The sequence below is a fragment of the Nerophis ophidion genome, linkage group LG03 (assembly GCF_033978795.1).
Source record: "Nerophis ophidion isolate RoL-2023_Sa linkage group LG03, RoL_Noph_v1.0, whole genome shotgun sequence".
NCBI lineage: Eukaryota > Metazoa > Chordata > Actinopteri > Syngnathiformes > Syngnathidae > Nerophis > Nerophis ophidion.
In genome coordinates, this window is record NC_084613.1 from 40,885,450 (window position 1) to 40,911,006 (window position 25,557).

General features: G+C 41.4%; 1 protein-coding gene across 4 annotated transcripts in view; it reads left to right on the plus strand.

Moving 5' to 3' along the window:
* Positions 1-25,557, plus strand: part of zfyve28 (zinc finger, FYVE domain containing 28) — a 118,585-nt gene that overhangs the window by 30,028 nt on the left and 63,000 nt on the right. Inside the window, exon 1 of one of the 4 annotated variants that reach the window (XM_061895226.1) lies at positions 14,494-14,533. The exons of the other annotated variants lie outside the window; for them this stretch is intronic. The gene's annotated coding sequence lies outside the window, so the exon portion shown is untranslated. Of the gene's footprint in view, positions 1-14,493; positions 14,534-25,557 lie in introns of those variants that run through there. 4 annotated transcript variants of the gene reach the window in all.

Here is a 25,557-nt window from a genome sequence, read left to right on the forward strand (position 1 = left end):
TAGATATATATATATATATTTGTGTGTGTGTGTGTGTATGTATATATATGTGTGTTTGTATGTATATATGTGTGTGTGTGTGTGTATGTATATATATGTGTGTTTGTATGTATATATGTATATGTGTATGTATATATATATATGTGTGTGTATGTATATATATGTGTATGTATATATATATTTACATATATATATACATATACGCATGTATATATATATATATATATATTTGTGTGTGTGTGTATGTATATATATGTGTGTTTGTATGTATATATGTATATGTGTATGTATATATATATATATATATATATATATATATACATATATGTGTGTATGTATATATATATGTGTGTATATATATATATGTGTATGTATATATATATTTATATATATATATATATATATATATAGGCATATATATGTATGTATATATATATATATATATATATATATATATATATATATATACAAACCCTGTTTCCATATGAGTTGGGAAATTGTGTTAGATGTAAATATAAACGGAATACAATAATTTGCAAATCCTTTTCAACCCATATTCATTTGAATGCACTACAAAGACAAGATGTTTGATGTTCAAACTCATTAACTAAATATTAATTAACTGAAAATTTCATGGCTTCAACACGTGCCAAAGTAGTTTGGAAAGGGCATGTTCACCACCTTTTCTTTTAACAACACTCAAACGTTAGGGAACTGAGGAAACTATTCGTTGAAGCTTTGAAAGTGGAATTCTTTCCCATTCTTGTTTTATGTAGAGCTTCAGCTGTTCAACAGTCTGGGGTCTCCGCTGTCGTATTTTACGATTCATGATGCGCCACACATTTTGGATGGGAGACAGGTCTGGACTGCAGGCGGGCCAGGAAAGTACCCGCACTCTTTTTTTACGAAGCCACGCTGTTGTAATACGTGCTGAACGTGGCTTGGCCTTGTCCTGCTGAACTAAGCAGGGGCGTCCATGAAAAAGACGGCGCTTAGTTGGCAGCATATGTTCTGAAACCTGTATGTACCTTTTAGCATTAATGGTGCCTTCACATATGTGTAATTTACCCATGTCTTTGGCACTAATTGCACCCCCATACGATCACAGACTTAGACTAGACTTAGACTTCCTTTTTATTGTCATTGAAATTTGAACTTTACAGCACAGATAAGAACGAAATTTCGTTGCATAAGCTCATGGTAGTGCAGGATAAAAAAAGCAATAAGGTGCATATATAATTAAATAAATGTATATATAAAATAAATACATATATATATAAATAAATAAATAGATTACTGTACAGATAAATATATTGCACTTTTTCAGTTGCGTCCACGTTTATGAATATATGTTATATTGTCTTTTTTATTCTAGCCAGTTAATCCATTTTGGGGGGAGTTGAGGGGATGGATTAGTTATGATGCATTCAAGAGTCTTACGGCCTGAGGGAAGAAGCTGTTACAGAACCTGGAGGTTCTGCTTCGGAGACTGCGGAACCTCTTTCTAGAGTCCAGCCGTAAAAAAGTATTTGGTGGGGTTGGGAGGAGTCTTTGAAGATGTTCTTAGCCCTGGTCAGGCAGCGGCTATTTGCGATCTCCTGGATAGGAGGAAGAGGAGTCCTGATGATCTTTTCTGCCGTCCTCACCACTCTCTGGAGAGACTTCCAGTCTGAGGCTCTGCAGGCTCCAGTTCAGACAGAGATGCTGTTGGTCAGCAGGCTCGCTATACTACCTCTGTAGAATGTGGTGAGAATGGGTGGATGGAACTGTGTTTTTTTCATCCGACGCAAAAGTGTATGTGCTGCTGAGCTCTTTTTACAAGAGCACCGGTGTGTAGGGACCAGGTTATATTGTCAGTTATCTGCACCCCCAGGAACTTGGTGTTGCTTACCATCTTCACCGCTGTGCCGTTTATGTAGAGATGAGCGTGGCTGGACTGGTGCTTCCTGAAGTCAACGATGATCTTGTTGGTCTTGTTGACATTCAGGACCAGGTTATTGGTTTTGCACCAGTCAAGCAGATGTTTCACCTCCTCCCTGTAGTCCATGTCCTTGGTGTCACTGATGAAGCCCACCACTGTCGTGTTGTCCGAATACTTCACAATGTGGTTAGTAGTGGACCTGGCGCAGCAGTCATGAGTCATCAACGTGAACAGCAGTGGACTCAGGACGCAGCCCTGGGGGGAGCCGGTTCTAAGGGAGATGGCACCGGAGGTGTTTTTGCTTAATCTCACAGATTGGGGTCTGTCTATGAGGAAGTCGAGCAGATGCTGGCTTTTGAACTTTGCGTCGATAACAGTCTGAATGGTTCGCTTCCCCTTTGGTCCGGATGACACAATGTCGAATATTTCCAAAAACTATTTGAAATGTGGACTCGTCAGACCACAGAACACTTTTCCACTTTGCATCAGTCCATCTTAGATTATCTCGGGCCCAGAGAAGCCAGCGGCGTTTCTGGATGTTGATGATAAATGGCTTTGGCTACAAACAGTAGAGCTTTAACTTTTATTTACAGATATAGCGACAAACTGCTTTTAGTGACAGTGGTTTTCTGAAGTGTTCCTGAGCCCATGTGGTGATATCCTTTAGAGATTGATATCGGTTTTTGATACAGTGCCATCTGAGGGATCGAAGGTCACGGTCATTCAATGTTGGTTTCTGGCCATGCCGCTTACGTGGAGTCATTTCTCCAGATTCTCTGAACCTTTTGATATTATGGACCGTAGATGTTGAAATCATTAAATTTCGTGCAATTGCACTTTGAGAAACGTTGTTCTTAAACTGTTTGACTATTTGCTCACGCAGTTGTGGACAAAGGGGTGTACCTCGCCCCATCCTTTCTTGTGAAAGACCGAGCATTTTTTGGGAAGCTCTTTTTATACCCAATCATGGCACCCACCTGTTCCCAATTAGCCTGCACACCTGTGGGATGTTCCAAATAAGTGTTTGATGAGCATTCCTCAACTTTATCAGTATTTATTGCCACCTTTACCAACTTCTTTGTCACGTGTTGCTGGCATCAAATTTTGAAGTTAATGATTATTTGCAAAAAAAAAAATGTTTATCAGTTTGAACATCAAATATCTTGTCTTTGTGGCATATTCAACTGAATATGGGTTGAAAATGATTTGCAAATCACTGTATTCCGTTTATATTTACATCTAGCACAATTTCCCAACTCATATGGAAACAGGGTTTGCATATATAATATATACATATGTGTATATACACATAGATAGATAGATAGATAGTACTTTATTGATTCCTTCAGGAGAGAACTCTTCAGGAAAATTAAAATTCCAGCAGCAGTGTACAGAGTTGAGATCAATTTAAAAAAAAGTAAAAAGTAAATAATGGGGGTTTAAAAGGAAACAAAATAGAGAAACATTACAAAAAGAATAAAAACAATGGGAATAACAATATAACAGTAAAATAAGAATATAACAAGACAAAGTAGGCAGTAGTGACCATGTTATGAAAACGTATTGCACTGTTAATGTTTTGCATCCCCTGTCATCCTAATACCCCCCTTCCCCATATGTATATATGCATATTATAGTGTCTTCAAAGTGTGTAGTTTTTTTTGTGCTAAATTGTAGATAGAGGTTCTACTGTATAAAGCATATTTGAAGTTGTCTTGAAACTACTTGTATAAAGGTTGTTGCAGAGCATCTCAAAAACTACATTACAACAAGACCTGCAACCAATGAATATAACAATAATTACATTTCACACTTACTGTGTAATGAAATTAAGCCTTTTTTCAAATGTTGAATAATATGAGTAAAAAGATAATATGAAGAAAATGTCTGGTAGTTTTACTCTGTATTGTGTATAACTATACAGTGTGCACAATTGTCGTCTTGGACACTGTCCCATTTAAATACAGCAGCCAGTGTTGAAAATCTAGAACGTACAGTATATATATCTCACATACCTGTCTTTCTTTTTTTGTTATATTGAAAAATGACAAATTTTGTCTTGTGGTTTGTCAAGTTGTGCAAATAAAAGCTGAACAGTGTACCTTGGACATTAATTAAAGTGCACTGTATAGGTATCTTGCTTATTAAATTGGCGGACAAGCTCGCTTATGGTGTACAACAAAAGCAGTAGTAGAGTAAGTTGTCTTTCTCCTGCTCTACTGTTAATAGAAAACGTGATTCAGTATAGTATGAGTAATTTCAAAATATTAGCTTTGGCCTGCTTTCTGTTATACAGTACAGTAGGGATGTCACAATATAACACTTTTATATCACGGTTATCGTGACCAAAATCGTCATGGTTATCATTATCGCTATATTGTTGAATGTGCTCAAAAAGTACTTATAACTTTGACAAAGTTGTATTTTAGAAAACATATCTAAAATAACTGCGATGAGGTGGAGACTTGTCCAGGTTGTACACCGCCTTCCGCTCGATTGTAGCTGAGGTAGGCACCAGCGCCCCCCGCGACCCCAAAAGGGAATAAGCGGTAGAAAATGGATGGATCGATATCTAAAATAAATAGATACACTGTTAGAAAACCCACTACTTTGCATGTCTTGGTTTTTTTTGGGACGGTGTGGCTCGGTTGGTATAGCAGCTGTGGTAGCAACTTGAGGGTTCCAGGTTCCATTTCCGCTTCTGCTATCCTGATCACGGCCGTCGTGTCTTTGACCAAGACACTTTACTAACCTGCTTCCAGTGCCACCCACACTGCTTTATATGTAGCTTAAAGATGTAGATATTGGGTTCACTAATTACAGAGCTTTGAGTCTTTAGATAAAAAAGCGCAATAGAAATATTATTTCATTTCACTTATGCTTTACTGATTGTTGGATCTGTTTTAATGGCTAAGCTTTTATTGTTTTAAATATTAGTTTGTACTGTAGCACATTAAGATTGATTTAAAAGAATAGACAGTAACAAGCTAAATATGTTATAATTATGTATTATTGTGGCCTACTCTGTTCTGCGGTCTTCCAACGCACCATATAAACACCTCCGTCTCTTTTTCTCTGAGGAAACCTTGATCAGCATAATTCCGTTCTATGAAAGTACAGCTTCAATGTGCATAATTTAATATCTTAGTTGTTCAGACAGTTTTGTGTTTAAATAAGCCTAGATTGGGGTATGTTGCAATGAGGTGGCGACATGTCCAGGGTGTACCCTGCCTTCCACCCGAGTGCAGCTGGGATAAGAAAACCCCTGTGTCCCTTAAAGGGACAAGTGATAGGAAATGGACGATTGAATGGATGTTCCTTCTTCATGTTAGCATTTAAAATAGCGAGCTGGCACCAAGCAGTTATTAATCTTGTTTTTAAGATAATTTTCACAACCGTAGGAAGTTTTCTTCAGTCATTATTTGGTTAATCGTTGCACCCCTACAATTTAGTTATGTTTTTACTTTAAAGGGGAACATTATCACCGGACCTATGTAAGCGTCAATATATACCTTGATGGTGCAGAAAAAAGACCATATATTTTTTTAACCGATTTCCGAACTCTAAATGGGTGATTTTTGGCGAATTAAACGCCTTTCTGTTTATCGCTCTTTTTGCGATGGCGTCAGAACGTGACGTCACCGAGGTAATACAGCCGCCATTTTCATTTTCAACACATTACAAACACCGGGTCTCAGCTCTGTTATTTTCAGTTTTTTTGACTATTTTTTGGAACCTTGGAGACATCATGCCTCGTCGGTGTGTTGTCGGAGGATGTAACAACACGATCAGGGAGGGATTCAAGTTGCACCACTGGCCCGAAGATGCGAAAGTGTCTGCCGCCAGACCCCCATTGAATGTGCCAAAGTGTCTCCACATTTTACCGGCGATGACAGACATGGCACAGAGATGGATAACCTGCAGATGCATCTGCAACGATAAATTCAACGAAATAACAAAGGTGAGTTTTGTTGATGTTGACTTATGTGTTAAGCAGACATATTTGGTTACGGCGTGACTGCCAGCTAATCGATGCTAACATGCTACGCTGATCGCCGCTAACATGCTATTTACCGGCGGTGCTAAAGCAGACATGGCACAGAGATGTATGGATAACCTGCAGATACATTTGCAATTATAAAATCAACAAATTCACAAAGGTGTGTTTTATTGATGTTGACTGCCAGCTAATCGATGCTAACATGCTACGCTAATAAATGCTATCATGCTATTTACCGGCGGTGCTAAATCAGACATGGCACAGAGATGTATGGATAACCTGCAGATGCATTTGCAACTATATTACGTTTCCTTCCACCCACATTTAATGTGAAAAAAACACTTACCAATCGGAGGATTTAAGTTGCTCCAGTGTCACGAGATTCAAAAGTCCTGATCGTTTGGTCCGCACATTTTACCGGCGATGCTAACGCAGCTCTTCGGCCATGCTATGGCTATGAATAGCGTCAATAGCTATTCGCTCAATAGCTTCAGTTTCTTCTTCAATCCTTTCATACTCCAACCATCCGTTTCAATACATGCGTAATCTGTTGAATCGCTTAAGCCGCTGAAATCAGAGTCTGAATCCGAGCTAATGTCGCTATATCTTGCTGTGGTATTCGCCGTTGTTTGTTTACATTGGCAGCACTGTATGACGTCACAGGGAAATGGATAGTCGCTTCGCAAATAGCAAAAATCAAGCACTTTAAAGCTTTTTTTAGGGATATTTGGGGACAGGTAAAATTTTGAAAAAAACTTCAAAAAATACAACAAGCCACTGGGAACTGATTTTTTATTGTTTTTAACCCTTTTGAAATTGTGATAATGTTCCCCTTTAAAAAAGAGTCTTAACGCCTTGCCTTACAAAGACGTAGTTTGGTTTGGATCCCTGTCGTGATTTACCCCCCTGACCCTCTCCCACATGCTACTGTGATTGGATAAATTCCCTTATTTGTCCCAACTGCCCGAAGACGATTAGATTCTGTCTGTATGTCAACATGTCTCGTTTTTATTGGTTGACTAAATTGTCAGTGAACGTCGTCATTGTTCTCGCCAACATTTGTTGTGGTTAGTAATCGGTTGGTTAAAATTTTTCGTCAACAAAATCTTTTCCCATATTTTACTTTTATTTTCAACAATTCCCAAAAAGTCTTACGGGTCCACAGTAGTGTTTGAAATGTCAGCCATACATTTTATATACCGCTTATCCTCACTAGGTGCTTGAAATGTGTCTCAAAAACCTAGTCCATCCATCCATCCATCCATTTTCTACCGCTTATTCCCTTTTGGGCTCGCGGGGGGCGCTGGCGCCTATCTCAGCTACAATCGGGCGGAAGGCAGAGTACACCCTGGACAAGTCGCCACCTCATCGCAGAAACTTAGTCCTAATGCTGGAATTTAGTCAGTGTAAAAGTGCTTTCTGCCACATTTAACATATCCACTGTAAGGACATTTTCTAACAAAATAGATGTCATGTATCACTTACCACAAGGTAATATTTCAGGAGTGAGAAAGAGGGACACAAATATTAGCAACACTATTATAACTGTGCTCCTATGTATACAGTGCTGCTGCCCACTGCGGTCAAGCTTTTTTTTGTGTTATATATCAATCGTTTCATCTGTAAACTTTTCGCCCATGTGTATAGCAAGTTTGAAATAAACGTAGGGATAACCATAACCAAGTAGACAACTGATTGACGCGGAAGTGTCACTGATCACTTTGTGCATCCTGAAAACCGTTCGTGTTCATCCGTCCTCTGCATGCACAGAGGGGAGCGGACCTGGAGCCCCTAGCACACACACTCAGTCTTCCAACGCAAAAGAAACAAGGTCGTAGTTGGAAGAACTGGTCAAAAGACAACTTTTTTTCCCCACTCTAAAGCTTAACACAAACTGCTCTGCGCGCTAGTTATTACGAGGGTCGGAGGGAATATTGAACAAATCTTTGATTGAAGTGACTAACTGCCATCTAAACTATACAGTTCGTTGACAAGAAAATATTTCCATTTAAACACATTCAATCTATTTATTAGGAGGGAATTGCACCTTTTTTTTGAGATTTGCCTATCGTTCACGATCATTATGAAAGACATGACGACGGATGTATTTTTTAATGCATTCTGACTCGTAAATTGAATTAAATAAATGTCCGCTTACAGCAGAGTCTACGGGAGGTCCTCTATTACGCCCATAAAACCCGATATAAAAATATCCAAAAATAACCAACAATACACCATTTACATTTCTTGACCTGAATATTAATCAAGTATTAGTGATATTGTTATTATAAGCGCAAACGCAGACAACATTTGTATAGCGGCGCCGTGATCACGAACTTGTGTGCCAATGTTTACATCATCATCATCAAGTGGTAAGGTGCTTCCTTTGCTCGTGAAAGTTTATTCTAGATCATAAATCATGCCTTTCACCTGGATAATAGAATATACTTGCCGACCCTCCCGGATTTTCCGGGAGACTCCCCAAATTCAGCGCCTCTCCCGAAAACCTCCCGGGACAAATTTTCTCCCGAAATTCAGGCGGAGCTGGAGGCCACCCCCCTCCAGCTCCATGAGAACCTGACTCAGCAAAGTTGTGACCCTCTTAAACAGGACAATACTGCCATCTACTGTACATAGAATAGAATAGAATAGAATGTACTTTATTGATCCCTAGGGGAAATTCAGCACCACAGTTCGCTCACAATAAACAATGATAATAATATAATATATATAATATATTATATATATAATATACAAACCCCTTTTCCATATGAGTTGGGAAATTGTGTTGGATGTAAATATAAACGGAATACAATGATTTGCAAATCCATTTCAACCCATATTCAATTGAATGCATTACAAAGACAAGATATTTGACGTTTAAACTTATAAACTTTTTTTTTTTTCAAATAATAATTAACTTAGAGATTCATGGCTGCAACACGTACCAAAGTAGTTGGGAAAGGACATGTTCACCACTGTGTTATGTCACCTTTTCTTTTAACAACACTCAATAAACGTTTGGGAACTGAGGAAACTAATTGTTGAAGCTTTGAAAGTGGAATTCTTTCCCATTCTTGTTTTATGTAGAGCTTCAGTCATTCAACAGTCCGGGGTCTCCACTGTCGTATTTTACGCTTCATAATGCGCCACACATTTTGGATGGGAGACAGGTCTGGACTGCAGGCGGGCCAGGAAAGTACCCGCACTCTTTTTTTACGAAGCCACGCTGTTGTAACACTTGTCTTGCTGAAATAAGCAGGGGCGTCCAAGATAAAGTTGCTTGGATGACAACATATGTTGCTCCAAAACCTGTATGGACCTTTTAATGGTGCTTTCACAGATGTGTAAGTTACCCATGTCTTGGGCACTAATGCACCCCCATACCATCACAGATGCTGGCTTTTGAACTTTGCGCCTATAACAATCCGAATGGTTATTTTCCTCTTTGTTCTGGAGGACACCACATCCTCTGTTTCCAAATACAATTTGAAATGTGGACTTGTCAGACCACAGAACACCTTTCCACTTTGCATCAGTCCATCTTAGGTGAGCTCGGGCCCAGCCAAACCGGCGATGTTTCAGGATATTGTTGATAAATGGGTTTGGTATTGCATAGTAGAGTTTTAACTCGCACTTACAGATGTAGCGACCAACTGTAGTTACTGACAGAGTTTTTTTTTAAGTGTTCCTGAGCCCTTGTGGTGATATCCTTTACACACTTATGTCGGTTTTTGATGCAGTAGCGCCTGAGGGATCAAAAGTCCGTAATATCATCGCTTACGTGCAGTGATTTCTCCACATTCCCCTGAACTTTTTGATGATTTTACGGACTGTAGATGGTATATCCCTAAATTCCTTGGAATAGCTCGTTGAGAGATGTTGTTCCAAAACTGTTCGACAATTTGCTTACAAAGTGGTGACCCTCACCTCATCCTTGTTTGTGAATTACTTAGCATTTCATGGAAGCTGTTTTTATACCCAATCATGGCACCCAACTGTTCCCAATTAGCCTGCAATTAGCCTGCACACCTGTAGGATGTTCCATATAAGTGTTTGATGAGCACTCCTCAACTTTATCAGTATTTATTGCCACCTTTCCCAACTTCTTTGTCACGTGTTGCTGGAATCAAATTCTAAAGTTAATGTTTATTTGCAAAAAAAAAAAAGTTTATCAGTTTGAACATCAAATATGTTGTCTTTGTGGCATATTCAACTGAATATGGGTTGAAAATGATTTGCAAATCATTGTATTCCGTTTATATTTACACTTACACAATTTTCCAACTCATATGGAAACCGGGTTTGTATAATATATGAATAATATAAATATATTCTACATTTAAGTGCAGTCAAGGAACATATGCATTAGGGAGTCTGTTCAGAAGCCCACAGTAAAGAGACGTAACTTCATCACGTCGCCTGATTATTGACTCCAACCCGATATATTACACCGTCGACAAGCAAAATAAAGAAATACGCTTGCAAGTTCTAGAACGATTGGAAACAAGAATTTCAGTTTATCCTGAAGAGTTCGAAAGGGAAGGGGTATGTTGCCTGTAAATTTTGTAGAACAGACTTCTCCATTTAACACGGCGGCCGAACAGATATACTCAGCCATGAACGGTCAGCGAAGCACAAAGCGTTCGCAGCGCAGCATCGTTCACAACCCAGTATTATGCGCCACCTCGCAAAATGGAGACCCGATGGTGCAACTTATGCTGAGACAAAGATGGCTTTGCTGATAGCTGGAAGCAACATCCCGTTCTCATTTGCGGATGTCTACAACAAATCTGTGGAAGGATATGTTCCCGGATTTGGAGATCGCTCGCCAATACGCAAATGGCAGAACAAAGGTTACTCAAATAGTGAAAGGTAAGTGTTGTTGGTTTTTTTTAGTAACCAGCAAGCACAGTACTGTTATTAGAACAACTGTGTTTTTATTAGTGTATTTGATAAGTGCCGTCGTGAATTCAACTATTTCTTTTATTCATATATATAATAAGATAAATATATATAGCTAGAATTCACTGAAAGTCAAGTATTTCATACATATATATATACATATATATGTGTGTGTGTATATATATATATGTGTATATGTATGTATATATATATATATATATATATATATATATATATATATATATATATATATATATATATATACATATATATATGAAATACTCGAGTTGGTGAATTATACTCCTCCCCTCTTAACCACACCCCCAGCCCCCAACCACGCCTCCGCCCCACCCTGACACACCCCCCACCTCCCGAAATTGGAGGTCTCAAGGTTGGCAAGTATGTAAAGAAGGACTTTTAAAAGCACTCACACAAATGCACACACTGCTGTCATGAAACTCGTCTCAACTTCATTACGCCAGATATTTAAAGTTTTTTCTTAAAGTGTCGCTATAATTAGTTTATCTAGTAATTAATTACGTTTTTTGCAAAGTAATTCTGTCCATTTTTATTTATTTTTTCATGCAACAAGTAATTATTTAATAACATTTATTTCAGAGCACAGCCTGTCACACAACATCATGAAGCAGTTGGTAGGTTGGTTTTCCTGGCTAAAAATGTTTGTGTGTATGTCTCATTAATATTGTTTACTTATAAAAAAAAACATTGTTGAAGGTCAATTATATTCATGTTAGTGCTGACAGTTAAAAACATTTCTCTTAAACCGTGGGCCTTTTTTTCAAATGTGTTCTTTTGTTAGCTGAATAATTGAGCATAGCTTAATGTTTTTTAATGAAGATATGAGATTTTTTTACTTTTCTTATTATTTTCACCACGTATTTTTTTGTTTTACCCCTTATGTTTGGATCCCATTATGCACAGAGGGGTTTGTCTCTGTGCAATAAATGAAAATGACTATATTGTGATATTCGAGTATATGTTCTCACGCTGTAAGCTGCGGGCATTACATCACGGCCTCTTCTCACTCTTTGTCTCCTTCTCACAGAGACATAAAACAAGCGCACTTGTTACATACGTCACATACTCTCGCGTGTGCAACGTCATACGCCTTCGCCAAGCAGACAGGTAGCGGCATGGGTAACATTAGCTGTGATGCTAGCGGAGCGGTGCGAGTGGTAATACGAGAGAAAGAAGGTGCGAACCTGGTAGAAAATGAAGGAATTATTAATTCCAAGAAAAACAGCACGGGGTCCATTGTCTGGCGGTGGGAAGATGTAGAACAGATAACCGTAATATGTCAAGTATGCCGCAAAAGCGTTGATACAAAAAGTGGCAGCACTACTAATGTGTAGCATCATTTGAAAAGTCACCCGCTAGAAAATGAAGAGTCCTTGAAACTCCGCATGTCAACATCTTGGCTGGTGCCACACCAACAAAATGCCGAAGCAACCATTTCCTGATCAACACCGTATGAAGAAAATAGTAAAAAACAGAAGGAGATAACGTCCGCAGGAACCAACCACATAGCGAAGGACGTACACTATTTGAATTCCTGTTATGCAGATCATTTATATTGTACAGTTTTTGAAATATTTTGTGTGACATCAGGCACAAAAGTTTACTTTATTTGTTTTAAACTATTGTAGTGGCGTTCTGTACCAAAAGTGCACTTTAATTTAGTGTTGTTTTGATATGTAATCTTAATGACATCATGCACTAATAGCTTGTTTTTAAAATGTCTCTGACAATCTTGCACTTTCTGTTTTGGAAATGACATAATTGTTGCGGTGATCCCAAAAGGGACAAGCGGTAGAAAATGGATGGCTGGATGGATGAATGTTTGTGCCACTGCTTAATAACTGTTTAATAAATGCAGTTTTGGTAAAGTGACTTAAATGTGATTTCCCTCTCTGCATGAAGGTTTAAAATGAGCATATATTGATGCAGTATGAACAAGAAGGTGTTAATGTAGACATATAGAACCGTCATACTGGTGTGATTATATGCATCAAGTGTTAATTCAAGGCAAAGGCAAAATATTGAGATATATATAGTGTGTGGTGACATGGCCTAAAGATATTGAGGTATTAATAAACTGCCATATTGCCCAGCCCTACATTTAAGGCATTGTGGAGATATTTAGTTACGTCAACAGATACTTCCAATTTATAGGTTGCCATAGATAGAGACTCAGTGGCAAGAGCAAAAAGCAATGATTTCGGGGCAAACGTGCTGTGTAAAATGATGGAGACGAACATTTTGGATTGAATATTGTTTGTCTTGACCAAGGCCTCAGGAGATGAATAAAGAAACTTAATCCAGGAAATAAAACTGTTATCAAAGCCGAATCTCTCCAAGACAAAAACAGACAATTCCACTCCACTCTGTCAAATACCTTTTCAGCATCCATAGATATCACTGCTTCTTCAGTGTTAAAAGAAGGTACACTGTACAATATATTGAAAAGACGCCTAAGATTTGAAAAGGAGCGCCTATTCTAAATAAACCCAGTTTGACGTAAAGCCAGCAATTTGTATCACTGTTTAAAGTCTACATTTAACAAGCTAGGATCATGATAAGGAATCATTTTCTTTTTTCATGGGGAGAGAAAATGAAGCTTTGTTAAGTGTTTGCTGAAGGCAGATGGATTTAAACAATTGTACATGCCCAAAAACATGACGGCTATCATATGCCAAAATATTGTTTTAAATTTATGAGGATATCCATCTGGTCCCGTGACTTAAAAAATGTATAAATTTGTGAGGATATCCATCAGGTCCCGTGACTTTAAAAATGTATAATAACGCTGCAACATTAAATTTGACTCTCTTCCTTTTTTGGGAACTAGGACGTTGCGGCAGTAGAAGTCCTGATGCATCTCCTTTTGTGGAACGGCTCCGATCACATGTTTGCTCAAGAGAGATGTAGTTTCAGTTTGTAAAACATGTGCCGACACCTCTCTTACTTTTGAAGTTAACAGTTTGTTAAAAGCAGGCAAATTGCATTCAACAGCGCTGCCGAAACAGGATGTTATGATGAAGTAAACAAGACTTACGCGATAGTCTGGAAGGTAGTCTACATGTCTGTGATGTGCCATCCATCCACCCATTTTCGACCGCGTATTCCCTTTTTGTGGACGTACCATTAGTATATTCCAGATATACCCGCGGAGAACAATCTCTAAAATGTGCAAATATTAAGAAGACAGTGGCTGCTTTCAAAGAGAGAAAGTCTAACTCAAGCAGCAGTGCAAAGCAAGTGTGACATACTCGCTACCGCTCGCTTTTCGCCGGGACATCGAAGGACAAAAGTAGAGTCTCTAAACACGAGTAAATTCTACAATAAAAAGATATGTTAGATTTGTTGCTAGTCGTTTTTAATAAAGAAACAATCACAAAAAGTCTGTAGACACTTGAAATATTCCCAACAAAATACATTGTACAATAAGCAGCAACAATTTAATATAGAGCAAAACAGAAAATATATGTTAATACTAATTAATAATAACAGTTTTTTAAATGTATATATACATGTGTTTGCCTTTTTAGAAAACGTTTTATGATAATAGCAATTTATGCAAATTACACAATGACATTATGGTGACCACGCCCCCACAGCCGCAGGAATTTTGGCAATCTAGGGCAAAAGAAGGTTAGCAGGATAGCAAAACTGTATTTACCGGAGAGGTGAGTTTCTTTACAAAAAGTTATTTACAGCATTTTGCTAAGTGAAATACTTTTTTTTGTATGTTTACCTATTGTCACTTTAGCTGTATTGTACAGAACAACTAGAATAGAGATGTGTGTATGTCTTTCCTATGCTGAAATCGAAAGCCAGAAAACAAAACACTGGTGCAGTTAGTAATTCCTTAGCTCAGTTTAGCTGAGCTTTCATGCAGCAATCATGCATGGGAATGTTTCATGATCCGCATAAATTTTTATAATTTTGCTAAGTTTTTAAATTCTGGGTATTCAGCTGTACATTGCACACAAGCCCAGTCACTGACTTAGAAGAGACCTGACTTAGATTTGAGATGGGGAAAAAAGGCACTGCTCTGCTCCCCTCATTTATCAATCACTAACTTTCCCTCGTGTGTGATGGCGAGACAGAGTGAAAGTGTACAACAAGGCCAAACTCATATATTTCCCTTCAGCTGCTCGGCTTCCTGTTGTCCCACAGATGTCTAGGAGACAACCTCATCTGTCAGTGTGACGGGCACACAGTGCGCCCTGTGCCGATGATTTTGCCCCATGTCTATTAATGTGCCCTAAGAACTCCCCCATTCCCACCCACTGAACCGTGTAGCGAATAGATAGCTGACATCTTTTCCTTGGCTTCTATACCTTGTGATGAAAACTCAAAGCAGTAGAATAATGTAAATGATACCAGAAACTTAAGATACCTATGTTTAAATATATAGATGAACACAAAGCACATTTACGTTAATGAGGAAGCAATGTGAAATGAGTACACAAGCTCGATATAAGTATTTTCCATTGTCATAAACCGTAAATCATTACAGCGTAAAAGATAGTTTGGATAGGTTTGTTGATGCTGTCAGAATGCAAAGCAGACTTATTGACAGGTGAACATCAAATTTTTATTTTCTTATTAGAAAGCGCTGTTGTCAGCTGTGTGGGCCCTACTGAACATGCAGAGGTAATGATGGTAATGATGAGGTAATGATTAAACATGGTTAATCAATCAATCAATCAATGTTTACTTATATAGCCCTAAATCACTAGTGTCTCAAAGGGAAACACCAACAGCTCTTGAATCTCATGAAACACCTGACGATAGGCCAACTGTCCCGTATTACCCCTGACGTCACGTATTTGAGGCAAAAGACGCGAGTCCCGTACAAGACACTGTTTGTCACAGGCTGCAGGATGCCAGTGTGCTGTATCTGGAGGGCACCAGGAACGATCGGCACCGCTCGGCTCACGTGTGTGTGTGTGTGTGTGTGTGTGTGTGTGTGTGTGTGTGTGTGTGTGTGTGTGTGTGTGTGTGTGTGTGTGTGTGTGTGTGTGTGTGCGCGCGTGTGCGTGTGAGTGTGCGTGCGTGCGTGCGTGCGTGCGTGTGTGCGTGTTACCCGGGGATAACATTCTCCAATTTTCACCTGGACTTCAATATTGAGGGTGTGCAGTGATGGCAATGCCTTTAACCCCCTCTACAACATGTCGTTGCGCCCGCTTTAACACCACGCGATCTGCGTGCCGACTGGTCACATTTTAAATTGCAGACCCCAACAGTTATACTGGGAGGTTTCCGAAATTTTAGTGCATCTCTCAGAAATTACCCGGGGATAACATTCTCCAATTTTCACCTGGACTTCAATATTGAGGGTGTGCAGTGATGGCAATGCCTTTAACCCCCTCTACAACATGTTGTCGCGCCCGCTTTAACACCACACGATCTGCGTGCCGACTGGTCACATTTTATATTTTCCCTCTGTTAACACATGAAAGTGACTGCAACGCATACTTAGTCAACAGCCATACAGGTTACACTGAGGGTTGTAATATAAACAACTTTAACACTCTTACAAATATGCGCCACACTGTGAACCCACACCAAACAAGAATAAAGATACCCAGAATCCCATGCATCCCTAACTCTTCTGGGCTACATTATACACCCCCGCTATCACCAAACCCCGTCCCCCCCAACCCCGTCCATCCCAACCGACGCACGGAGGGGGTGGGGGGATTTGAGGCTAGCGGTGGTGCATAATGTAGCCCGGAAGAGTAGGGATGCATGGGATTCTGGGTATTTGTTATTTTGTGTTTATGTTGTGTTACAGTGCCGATGTTCTCCCGAAATGTGTTTGTCATTCTTGTTTGGTGTGGGTTCACAGTGTGGCTCATATTAGTAACAGTGTTAAAGTTGTTTAAACGGGCACTCTCAGTGTGACCTGTATGGCTGTTAAACAAATGTGCATTGCAATCGTCAGCGTGTGTCCACAGAAGCCTCATACGACATGTGACTGGGCTGGCAAGCTGAGTGAATGTGTTGTAGAGGGCGTCAAAGGCAGCGCCTTCATAGCATGCCCTTATTATTGTTATTTGAGGGAAACCCAGCAAACTTTCGCAAGAATAGTTGATCTGACACTCCTCTCTGAGCTGCAACCTTATCGTGGTAGAGGAGTTTGCGTGTCCCAATGATCCTAGGAGCTATGTTGTCCGGGGGCATAAAGCCCCCTGGTAGGGTCTCCCAAGGCAAACAGGTTCTAGGTGAGGGATCAGACAAAGAGCAGCTCGAAGACCTTTATGAAGAAGAAAAATCATGGACCCAGATTTCCCTTGCCCGGACGCGGGTCACCGGGGCCCCCCTCTGGAGCCAGGCCCGGAGGTGGGGCACGATGGCGAGCGCCTGGTGGCCGGGCCTGTTCCCATGGGGCCCGGCCGGGCACAGCCCGAAGAGGCAACGTGGGTCACCCCTCCAATGGGCTCACCACCCATAGCAGGGGCCATAGAGGTCGGGTGCAATGTGAGCTGGGCGGCAGCCGAAGGCAGGGCACTTGGCGGTCCGATCCTCGGCTACAGAAGCTAGCTCTTGGGACGTGGAACGTCACGTCACTGGGGGGAAAGAGCCTGAGCTAGTGCGTGAAGTCGAGAAATTCCGGCTGGATATAGTCGGACTCACTTCGACGCACAGCAAGGGCTCTGGAACCACTTCTCTCGAGAGGGATTGGACCCTCTTCCACTCTGGCGTTGCCGGCAGTGAGAGGCGACGGGCTGGGTTGGCAATTCTTGTTTTCCCCCGGCTAAAAGCCTGCACGTTGGAGTTCAACCTGGTGGACGAAAGGGTAGCCTCCCTCCGTGGGGGGACGGGTCCTGACTGTTGTTTGTGCTTATGCACCAAACAGCAGTTCAGAGTACCCACCCTTTTTGGGAACACTCGAGGGCGTACTGGAAAGTGCTACCCCGGGTGATTCCCTTGTCCTACTGGGAGACTTCAACACTCACGTTGGCAACGACAGTGAAACCTGGAGAGGCGTGATTGGGAAGAATGGCCGCCCGGATCTGAACCCAAGTGGTGTTTTGTTATTGGACTTTTGTGCTCGTCACAGTTTGTCCTTAACAAACACCATGTTCAAACATAAGGGTGTCCATATGTGCACTTGGCACCAGGACACCCTAGGCCGCAGTTCCATGATCGACTTTGTAGTTGTGTCATTGGATTTGGGCCTCATGTTTTGGACACTCGGGTGAAGAGAGGGGCGGAGCTTTCTACCGATCACCACCTGGTGGTGAGTTGGCTGCGATGGTGGGGGAGGATGCCGGACAGCCCAAACGCATTGTGAGGGTCTGCTGGGAACGTCTGGCAGAGTCTCCTGTCAGAGAGAGTTTCAATTCCCACCTCCGGAAGAACTTTGAACATGTCACGAGGGAGGTGCTGGACATTGAGTCCGAGTGGACCATGTTCCGCACCTCTATTGTCGAGGCGGCAGATCGGAGCTGCGGCCGCAAGGTAGTTGGTGCTTGTCGGGGCGGCAATCCTAAAACCCCTTGGTGGACACCAGCGGTGAGGGATGCCGTCAAGCTAAAGAAGGAGTCCTATCGGGTCCTTTTGGCTCATAGGACTCCGGAGGCAGTGGACAGGTACCGACAGGCCAAGCGGTGTGCAGCTTCAGCGGTCGCGGAGGCAAAAACTCGGACATGGGGGGAGTTCGGGGAAGCCATGGAAAACGACTTCCGGACGGCTTCGAAGCGATTCTGGACCACCGTCCGCCGCCTCAGGAAGGGGAAGCAGTGCACTATTAACACCGTGTATGGTGCGGATGGTGTTCTGCTGACCTCAACTGCGGATGTTGTGGATAGGTGGAAGGAATACTTCGAAGACCTCCTCAATCCCACCAACACGTCTTCCTATGAGGTAGCAGTGCCTGGGGGATCTGTGGTGGACTCTCCTATTTCTGGGGCTGAGGTCGCCGAGGTAGTTTAAAAGCTCCTCGGTGGCAAGGCCCCAGGGGTGGAAGAGATCCGCCCGGAGTTCCTTAAGGCTCTGGATGCTTTGGGGCTGTCTTGGTTGACAAGACTTTGCAGCATCGCGTGGACATCGGGGGCGGTACCTCTGGATTGGCAGACCGGGGTGGTGGTTCCTCTCTTTAAGAAGGGGGACCGGAGGGTGTGTTCCAACTATCGTGGGATCACACTCCTCAGCCTTCCCGGTAAGGTTTATTCAGGTGTACTGGAGAGGAGGCTACGTCGGATAGTCGAACCTCGGATTCAGGAGGAACAGTGTGGTTTTCGTCCTGGTCGTGGAACTGTGGACCAGCTCTATACTCTCGGCAGGGTTCTTGAGGGTGCATGGGAGTTTGCCCAACCAGTCTACATGTGTTTTGTGGACTTGGAGAAGGCATTCGACCGTGTCCCTCGGGAAGTCCTGTGGGGAGTGCTCAGAGAGTATGGGGTATCGGACTGTCTTATTGTGGCGGTCCGTTCCCTGTACGATCAGTGCCAGAGCTTGGTCCGCATTGCCGGCAGTAAGTCGAACACATTTCCAGTGAGGGTTGGAGTCCGCCAAGGCTGTCCTTTGTCACAGATTCTGTTCATAACTTTTATGGACAGAATTTCTAGGCGCAGTCAAGGTGTTGAGGGGTTCCGGTTTGGTAACCGCAGGATTAGGTCTCTGCTTTTTGCAGATGATGTGGTCCTGATGGCTTCATCTGACCGGGATCTTCAGCTCTCGCTGGATCGGTTCGCAGCCCAGTGTGAAGCGACCGGAATGAGAATCAGGACCTCCAAGTCCGAGTCCATGGTTCTCGCCCGGAAAAGGGTGGAATGCCATCTCCGGGTTGGGGAGGACACCCTGCCCCAAGTGGAGGAGTTCAAGTACCTAGGAGTCTTGTTCACGAGTGAGGGAAGAGTGGATCGTGAGATCGACAGGCGGATCGGTGCGGCGTCTTCAGTAATGCGGACGTTGTACCGATCCGTTGTCGTGAAGAAGGAGCTGAGCCGGAAGGCAAAGCTCTCAATTTAGCGGTCGATCTACGTTCCCATCCTCACCTATGGTCATGAGCTTTGGGTCATGACCGAAAGGATAAGATCACGGGTACAAGCGGCCGAAATGAGTTTCCTCCGCCGTGTGGCGGGGCTCTCCCTTAGAGATAGGGTGAGAAGCTCTGCCATCCGGGAGGAACTCAAAGTAAAGCCGCTGCTCCTCCACATCGAGAGGAGCCAGATGAGATGGTTCGGGCATCTGGTCAGGATGCCACCCGAACGCCTCCCTAGGGAGGTGTTTAGGGCACGTCCAACCGGTAGGAGGCCACGGGGAAGACCCAGGACACGTTGGGAAGACTATGTCTCCCGGCTGGCCTGGGAACGCCTCGGGATCCCCCGGGAAGAGCTAGACGAAGTGGCTGGGGAGAGGGAAGTCTGGGTTTCCCTGCTTAGGCTGTTGCCCCCGCGACCCGACCTCGGATAAGCGGAAGATGATGGATGGATGGATGGAGTTGATCTGACATTCGGTATTTCCTCTGAATTGCATCAACAGAGAAATGGAGATTGAAACAGTGTAGGTCTTACTTAGTAGGATATGTACAGCGAGCAGAGAACATAGTGAGTTCAGACAGCATAAAAACAAGTATATACATTAGAATTACATTTGATTATTTACATTAGGTTATTTACAATCCGGGGAGATGGGATGTGAATAGAGGAGGGTATTAGTAAAGGGTTGAAGTTGCCTGGAGGTATTGTGGTGCATGTACAGTAGATGGCAGTATTGTCCTGTTTAAGAGTGTCACAACATTGCTGTTTACGGCAGACAAATTGCTTTACGGTAGACGAAAACGTGACTGCTGTTGTTGTGTGTTGTTACCGCGCTGGGATGACGTTAATGAAACTGCCTAACAATAAACCCACATAGGAAACCAAGAACTCGCCCTCGATCATTCTACAGTTATAACGTCATTGGGCATACACGCTGTTTATATTGTAGGAAAGCGGACGTGAAAACAGGCTGTTCTCACTCAGGTCCGCATGGAGCTGGAGGGGGCGTGGCCTCCAGCTCCGCCTGAATTTCGGGAGATTTTCGGAAGAAAATTTGTCCCGGAAGGTTTTCGGAAAAGGCGCTGAATTTCGGGAGTCTCCCGAAAAATCCGGGAGGGTTGGTAGGTATGCCATACTCACAGTCGTCAGGTGGTCGCGGTATGCGGGGGCAGATTCCTTCAGACCAGCGCCTTCTTCTCAGCACTAGCTTTGTTAACTTAGCAGCTACCTGGATGATGAAGGGGTGGTGAGACAGAGATCGGGTGATTTGCAAGTTAAATAGAACTACTAAGTATGTTTGGAAAGTAGTAAAGAAAGCTTTAAAACAAAAGCACACAGATAGAACGATACTTAGCTTTATCACAGCAGCGAGCAGTCACTCACGGCAAACCGTGAGTGTATACATATATATATATATATATATATATATATATATATATATATATATATATATATATATATATATATATATATATATATATATATAATATTAGGGGTGTAACGGTACACAAACATTCCGGTTCTGTACGTACCTCGGTTTAGAGGTCACGGTTCGGTTCATTTTCAGTACAATAAGAAAACAACAAAATATACATTTTTGGGTTATTTATTTACCAAATTTGTAAACAATGGCTTCATCCTTTTAACATTGGGAACACTATAATAATTCTGCCCGTGTTAATCCACATTAAACTGCATCAAGTTGTTGCTTTGATTAAATAAAATGAAAAAACCTTTCTTCTACATATAAAAAGTGAAACATTAAACAGTTTCAAGTCAACTCATTATGCTTAATTTATTACAGCATTTGGGAAGCCTCTTGTTGACTTTTATTATGTAAATGTTATATTTTCATCAACATGTGATAGCAGGGACCCTGCCATTCAAAACTAGGCTGCTACATTACTAATGATTAATGTAACTATTGCTGAAAAAATAGTACAATAGCAATGGGAGAGACTATTCATCCCTGAACACCATGAAATTCAATGAAATAACAGACAGGGCTTTGCTTCTCCTAACACACACACGTGCGCACACACACACACACACACACACACACACACACACACACACACACACACACACACACACACAGCAAAATGAGCTAACGTTACGCTAAAAGCTAATTAACCTTCACCTCAAGCCTATACTGTGAGCTAGCTGAGCTGCAGTTTAAGTTTTTAGAAGGTCAACAGGCTCAAAGTGATGTTTGTAATAGTTGTGACTGGGAAGTGTTTTTTATGATTTGGGGAGATTACCCTGTCCGCTGCTGCCCTGCTAAACGAATATCTGCTCGACGCTGAAGCATTGACTACACGTAAATGTTATATTTTTATCAACATGTGATAGCAGGGACCCTGCCATTCAAAACTAGGATGCTACATTACTAATGATTAATGTAACTATTGCTGAAAAAATAGTACGATAGCAATAGGAGACTATCCATCCCTGAACACCATGGAGTTCAAGTGAAATAACAGACAGGCAGGACTTTGCTGCCCCTAACACACACATGCACGCACGCACAGCTAAATGAGCTAACGTTACGCTAAAAGCTAATTAGCCTTCACCTTAAGCCAGAACTGCGAGCGAGCTGAGCTGCAGTTTAAGTTTCTAGAAGGTCAACGTGATCATAGTGATATTAGTAGTAGTTGTGACTGGGAGGTGTTTTTTTTATAATTTGGGGAGAGTACGCTGTCCGCTGCTCACCTCCTAAACACATATCTGCTCGACGCTGAAGCATTGACTACATGCTGATTGGCTGTTACATTGCTCTGAATACGCACTGCTGGTTAGCTGTTACATCGCTCTGAACACGCACTGCTGATTGGCTGTTACATTGCTCTGAATACGCACTGCTGACTGGCTTTGTATGTAACCAATCAGATGGTTGTGTGGGTGGGACAATGCTGGGTGCTGAGACAGAGGCACAAGAAGCAAAGCAGCTTGTTACGACTTTAGCCTACAAACTCGTTCGGTACGCCCCCGTACCGAACCGAAACCCCTGTACCGAAACGGTTCAATACAAATACATCTACCGTTACACCCCTAATATATATATATATATATATATATATATATATATATATATTAAATATATAATATATATATTAGGGGTGGGCAAATTAATGCGTTAATTACGAGTTAACTCATCAATCTATTAACGGCGACAATTATTTTATCGCACATTTGCGTATGTTGTTTACATGCTTTTATTTTGTTAACGCCTTTTCTTAGCAAAATGGCATCTCCCGGATGTACTTCGGCGTCGAGGGGCTCTTGGTAAAGATGGAACATTTGGCAATAATACCGGATAATTCTGCAAAATTCATGGCTGGCTTACAGCGTGGTCACTCCGGGATCACTTACGACCGCCAGACAAATCTGAATGTGGATAGATCGGGCCGTTTTGGACTGAATGACGCGTGCTTGCTAGACCGGCTAGCTAGCATGGGAATACTTTGCCGGCTACATCCAGCGGCTTGTGAAACAGCGGAGTATTTGTGTTGTCTGTCTATTTATGAATAATGCAGACCAGGAGTGTTGGCTGAGTTTTTAACGTTTGCTTTCAGACCGTGCATATCACAACATACAAGAGGCCGTCATGGCGACACAACCTATTCCGGGCTACTGCGCATGTTCCTCACTCCTGTTGCATGCTGGGTAGGGTAGTTCTTTTTTTCCCTGGCTCATAACGTCACAATATAGTACCATGTATATGATGCATTCAGTTTATCAAAGCACCAAGCAAACAATCGGAAAATTCCCATCAAATCAATTCCTAGATATGGTCATAATTATTTTAAGTGCACTACGCAGAATAAACACAACATTATTAATATTGCTACTACGGATAATTTGATCAAAAATTCCCTAAAACAGCCCACTACCTATAATATAGGTTTTTTAAACATAAGATCCCTGATCAAAAAAATGTTTCTGCTGTTACCTCAGAAATTGCCTGTTCAGATGTTATGATTGTGGCTCAGAGATTTGTATGTAGATTATATTTATTTTCCATAACAAACAGGATAACTTAAATACCTTGGCAGTGGCAATAAGCTTAAATGTTTGTATTTACATTTTTTGAGTTGATTTTCATAAAATATGCTATTTAACTGCTGCTGTTTAACAAGGACTGATTTAAATTGTGTTTGCACAACAAATGTTTTGGCGCTTTTGTTCATCTGGGAGAATATTCCAATAAAGGTGCATTACATACTACTTTTGAATTCATTATTGGGCTTTGCGTATACAATGCAGTTAATCGCGATTAATCGGAGAACTAGTGTGATTAACTTCGATTAAAATTTTTAATCGTTGCCCAGCCCTAATATATATATATATATAATATTAGGGCTGGGCGATATGGCCTTTTTTTTACTATCTTGATATTTTTAGGCCATATCACGATACACGATATATATCTCGATATTTTGCCTTAGCCTTGAAATAACACTTGATACATATAATCACAGCATAACACTTGATACATATAATCACAGAAGTATGATGATTCTATGTGTCTACATTAAAACATCCTCGTTCATACTGCATTAATATATACTCATTTTAAACTTTCATGCAGAGAAGGAAATCACAACTAAGTCAATTGATCAAAACTGTATTTATTAACCAGTTATTAAGCGGTGGCACAAATATTCATGTCATTTTCAAAACTGAAAGTGCAAGATTGTCAGAGACATTTTACAAACCCCGTTTCCATATCAAATTGGAAATAGTGTTGAATGTAAATATAAACGGAATACAATGATTTGCAATTGATTTTCAACCCATATTCAGTTGAATATGCTACAAAGACAACATATTTGATTTTCAAACCGATAAACTTTTTTTTTTTTTGCAAGTAATCATAAATTTTTGAATTTGATGCCAGCAACACGTGACAAAGAAGTTGGTAAAGGTGGCAATAAATACTGATAAAGAATGCTCATCAAACACTTATTTGGAACATCCCACAGGTGTGCAGGCTAATTGGGAACAGGTGGGTGCCATGATTGGGTATAAAAACTGCTTCCCAAAAAATGCTCAGTCTTTCACAATAAAGGATGGGGTGAGGTACACCACTTTGTCCACAACTGCGTGAGCAAATAGTCAAACAGTTTAAGAACAACGTTTCTCAAAGTGCAATTGCAAGAAATATAGGGATTTCAACATCTGCGGTCCATAATATCATCAAAAGGTTCAGAGAATCTGGGGAAATCACTCCACGTAAGACGCATGGCCGAAAAACAACATTGAATGACCGTGACCTTCGATCCCTCAGACGGCACTGTATCAAAAACTGACATCAATTTCTAAAGGATATCACCACATGGGCTCAGGAACACTTCAGAAAACCACTGTCACTAAATACAGTTGGTCGCTACATCTGTAAGTGCAAGTTAAAGCTCTACTGTGCAAAGGGAAAGCCATTTATCAACAACATCCATAAACGCCGCCGGCTTCTCTGGGCCCAAGATCATCTAAGATGGACTGATGCAAAGTGGAAAAGTGTTCTGTGGTCTGACGAGTCCACATTTCAAATTGTTTTTGGAAATATTCGACATTGTGTCATCCGGACCAAAGGGGAAGCGAACCATCCAGACCCTTATCGACGCAAAGTTCAAAAGTTAGCATCTGTGATGGTATGGGGGTGCATTAGTGCCCAAGGCATGGGTATCTTACACATCTGTGAAGGCACCATTAAT